Raw genomic sequence first — 5,165 nt, forward strand, 5'->3', positions numbered from 1 at the left:
CCTGCCCTGTACCCATGCTGTGTGCCTTGATTGAATTTGCAAGTCCGGCAGTCCATTAAATCTTTATACATGTCCTGTCTTCACACTCTCTGTGCCCGCTTTTCCTGCCTCCACACCAGGGTTAGGCAGCAGCCCACCTCCGCCAATCTCCGGTGGGTTTTCTTTGCCATCCTTGCCTGGTTTGCCAGTCATTTCCAGGAGGAACAACCTGTCTGCGGCACTTGGAAAACACCAAACAAAGTGTGCGAAGGCAAAGCCTCTTCTAAAACCAGCTTGGTGATTCCCGGAGTGTTTGAGCTAGAGGGAACGCTCATCGTATTTACTCTTGGACTCTCTCTCATATATTTCCATATGGTTCTGTTTGGCTGAAAGAATTTATGGTATTTTACCTTTGAAGGAGGGCCGGAGCAGCATAAACCTGAGACCTCTGAAGGCATTGTAAGCACATTTAAAGAGGTGTGACCTGAACCGATTGAAGATTCAGTTCAGGCGGTAAAGGAGAGTGTGTACATTTTTGTTGCGTCTTCAGAGACTGTCATTATGGGAAATAGCCATGGAGCGTTTGGCACCACCGTTTTCACTCATCCATCCATCCATCATCTGCACCTCACGTATTTGCAGAGCTGCCACTGTGTATAGGCACTGTCATCGGTGCTGGGGTTACAGTGATGGACAAACAACCAAGGTGCCTGCGCCTTTGGCGCTTACAATCGAACGAGGTGTCGGGGGTGCTGGCAGTCAGGTCGACACAGGCATTTCAAATACTGAACAATACCAGATGAAATAAAATGGCAAAAGGCAGTGACTTAGAGGGTGATGAGAGGGCGACCTTAGGTATGAGGTGGCCAGAGAAGTTCTCTCCAACGTTGACGAGCTGAGACCTGAATGATAAGGAACCAGCCTTATAATCTGCTTTCATTTTCTATCACTGCCTTAACAAATTACCACAGATTAGTAGCTTAAAACACACACATTTATTATGTCACTGGGACATGGGCTGGAAGTCTGATGTGGGTCTCTGGCTCCTGGCTCTTTTCACTATCTTCAGAACCAGCAGTGGTGGTTTGAATCCCTCTTGTATCATGTCACACCAACCTACATTAGGCCTCCCTCTTCCACTTTTAAGGGCCCTTGTGATTTCATCCGGCTCACCCAGATAATCCAGGATAATCTTTATCAAGATTTCTGTGGGCACTGTGCCTGCTGTGGGCATTGTGTCTGCTGCCCGCTCTTCTGATGTTTCTCTCAGAGAAAGTCCAGCCACATGATGTGCTGGGGACCCAGGGAAGATGGGACTGTATCAGGCAGGTGGGTGCTGGTCTCAGTGTCCAGGGCAGACTGGCTAGCCTGGCCCAGAGGCCTTGGAGCCTGACCTCCACCCACCATGGCCCAGACTCCTGCCATGACTACGATTCTTGAGTCCTTTGCTCAAATCTTTTTCTTGTTTCTCACCTCACATGCCTGTCAGGCTCTCATCATCCCTTGTCTGGACTTCTACAACTTGGTATCACCTGAATTTCTCTGCAGACTTCATCTCTCCCTATGGATGTCCCTAACTGATTTTTCTAAAATGCAGTCCCTGCTTAAAATTTCTCCCTGTCTCCCAAAAAAATGTATATACCTAAACTTGACTTCCAAGTCCTTCCATTGCTCCAGAGAGCTGCCTTCCGCCTCCACACCCTCCCTCCCTGCTCCTGCTGCTCACTCTCCCTTCTCCAGGTAGAAGGAGCCACTTCTGCCTCTACACGTTCTCAGGTGCTGTCCCAGGAAGACAAGGCCATGTAAGGTTTCTGTTTGCATGCCTAGGGCCTAGCCATACAGGGAAAATTCAAAGTCATGTACATTGAACAAATTAATGGGATGGTAATGATTCTGATCTTCACTTCTTTCCTCCCAGGTATTTACAAAAAGGACCTTCATTTCTTTCCTTCCTCCATAGCCAGGGACCTTCCCCATGCTGCTCTCCAAGCATATTCCAACGGAGGCCGTGTGGCCAGGTGACCCCGTGCACACAAGTGGTGGCCAGGTCCGAGCCCTTCTTGGAGTCCCTCCCCTTTCTGCTCCAGACAGTGGCTGCCATGTCCCTGCAGAGAGCCAACCCCTTCACAGGGCTGCTGCTTTGCTCCCGAGTCAGCAGCCTCTTTCTTGATCTGTGCCTTTTCTGAGAAATTCCTTTGGGGCCTGGAACATGTGCCCGAGGGAAGGAAAGAGCGTCCCATTGTTTGTAGCAGGGCCATCTCTTTGAAGAAATCCTCCGGCCAAGAAGTAAGAGGGAGTGTCTCCGGCCGTGTGCTCAGGCCCGAACTTCCTTGTCCTCACAGCCCGCTGCTTCTCAAGGCAGATTCAGATTCTGCTGTCCCAGTATGCCAAGCCCTATGGGGGCGATCCTCGCAACAGCCTTGTAAGGCGGGTATCACCCCCATTTGGCAGATGGGGAAACTGAGGCTTGGGCTCTTTAAATGATGGAGCTGGGACTCAACCCCAGGTTCTTTAATCCCAAATCCGGTGGTCAGACCTCTCTGTTCCATGAGGTACCCTGGCTTGTAGAAAATGAGAAAGCAGAACAGAGCAGCCAGGGGCACAGTCTCCTCAGCCTCCTAGGAAGTGAGCCAATTTCAGGGTTTCCAGAAAAGTGGAGGAATGAAACTGCCTCTCTTGCTCTTCTCCAGACGCTTCTAGAAAACCTCATGGGGTAGAGAAGAGGGGGGACTCTTGTGTCCTGGACAGCAGATTTCTTAATGTAGAAAAGATTTTAGTGTTTTTTCCCCCCTTTTAAAATGAGTATGTTTAAATTTGGCTTTAAAAAGTAATAATTTAATAAGTTCAATAATCATTTAACAAATAATACAATTAATAAGCTTATTTTTAGAATCAATATTCAATTTAAGATACAAATTAAAAAACCTTTTTTTGGCTTTTAAGTTCAGCTTAAAATTTTATTATTCAATTTATAAGTCTAGCTGATTTTTAGCAATAACTAGGTCCAAGACTTGAATAATACTTGGACCTAGTTACAAACTTAGCACCTCAAACGCTTTTAAATGCATTTATAAATTTAATATATTCATTTCATTTTTAAGTACTTCAGTTTTTCTGACAGCATGCCAAATCTTTCCAAATCCTAAATTCTTAAAGAAACTAATAAACTTATACCTAAGAGAAACTTTAAATGTTCTTATGTTCTACTTAAACTTAGATGTCACTATTTTTTTTAAAAAAATCACAAATCTGAATTAATTACTCAACTATACATTTTAAAGTGGAGTTATAAAACTGACACTCTATAGGCCCTATTGAATTAAATATCGTGTCTAAAACATCAGATATGCACAAATTCCTTTCTAACATAAAAACATTGGTGCGATAGCTTTGTTTCTTTTAGACCTTTCTACACTTAAGCTTCAGCTTTCCGGTGGGTTGGTTGTTAAGCTGTTGCCTCTCAGCTCCAAGCTTCTGTATTTTGGGATGCTGGCGCTGGCGTTCTACACAGCACATTGCTGCTTCGTTAGCTGGGCCCCTGTTAGCTCTGCCAGTTGTGGGAGGGTAGGGGGCGCTCAAGGGAGCCTGGGAGGCCGACGGAGAGGAGCGCTGTGTTTGTCGGCATCACCTGACAGGGACCGTTGGGTCCAGGAGCAGCAGCTAGCTCCCATTTGCAGTTTTCCACCATTCCAGAACCAGTCTCGACATCTCCCCTGGGAGAGAGTAGCACCAGCTGGCCTGGGCCCCGCCTCAGGAGTCTGAAGCTCAGCTCTCAGGCCCCTCCTCCGACCCTTTAAATTTCAATCACCCACCGCTCTTCCTTTTTAACCCCCACTTCTGTGGTGGCAGCTGCTCCTTGTAGAACCACTCTCGGGATTCCTCTGTGTCCCCTCTTCACCATTTGTCCAATACCTGATTAGTAATTCTGGATATTAAATTCTCTCTGTTAAAATGATGGATGTGGCTTTTGTCCCCTGACTAGACTCTAATTGATGAACCAGGGTTGAAAACTGCACACCCGCTAAAGAAGACAATAACCAGGCCAGTTAACTGAGGTTGCTATTACCAGAAATTCCTTCAGATGTGAGACCCAGAGCTGCAGACATTCAGAGTAATTCTTCTCACCCTGACCCATCTAAGGAAACGGTATATTTCAAGTAATATTGGTGTTTGCTGCTCAGCGTCTGTGAGGTTACTGGACACTCGATGCTTGTCAATATCCCCAGAAGACACTGGATGCTATTTGCAATTACCAATGGCTTCATAACCTAAAAAAGTGATCCTGTAGGCAATTGTCTTGCATAAATATCTAGTTCTTCAGTCTACCTTCAAAAGTATGCCTTTTCACCAAATCACTCATTAAATTGGTTCTTAATTTCCTTGGTCTTTTGGCCTACATTTAATGATCTTTGAGAAGAACCCTAAGCAATGTAAACATATGGACCCTAATAGGCTCCCGGATTCTTTCATATTCTCAGGACCACATAACTTTTAAGAAACACCTAAACTTCAGTAGGATATCAGTTAAATATCTCAGGTAGCTTTGTCCAGGGTCCAACTTATGAGGTCACTGCATTCTCTGTAGATTGAACCGGGATCCAGTCAACAGGAACTTTTACTGCCCACTCTAAGGGCTCAAAGAATGGAAATAGCATAAGGCTCCTCTTCTGGCCATAGGAGAATGGCTTGTCTCAGATTAATCTTCCTGCCAAAATAATTAAAAAAGGTGAACGAAATATAAAAAGCAACTGTCTGAAGGATTTGGAGAGTGCAGCGCAGGTGGGATCTGAGTGGCTGTGGTCCCTAAGAGAAGGAAAATGTTCTAGGCAAGCTTCACATTCATCCTGGTTTTTCCTGAGGGCATTTTTCCAAATCACTGGTGTGGGTGGAAGGTGGGAAGAATGGTGATAGTAGAGAGCAGCAGTCTTCCTGGGGTGAGAACAGAGTTTAAGGCTGCCAGAAGAGCTGGAAATTGAAGGGAGAGTGATAGAGAGGAGAAATGAGGAATGAGAAAGCTACTCTTCAAGATGTCGGCTGAGTCCTAAGGTGAGCATGCCGTGAGGACTCCAGGAAACCCAGCAGAAGACAGCAGCTGGGAGCTAAAGAGCCAAACAGGTTTCAGCTGTTGCGTAATGGTGTAGAGACAGAGATTCAAGTCCCACTGAGGTAGGGGAGCTTTGGCAAAC

This window comes from Pteropus vampyrus, unplaced genomic scaffold (genome assembly GCF_000151845.1).
Source record: "Pteropus vampyrus isolate Shadow unplaced genomic scaffold, Pvam_2.0 Scaffold31, whole genome shotgun sequence".
Lineage (NCBI taxonomy): Eukaryota > Metazoa > Chordata > Mammalia > Chiroptera > Pteropodidae > Pteropus > Pteropus vampyrus.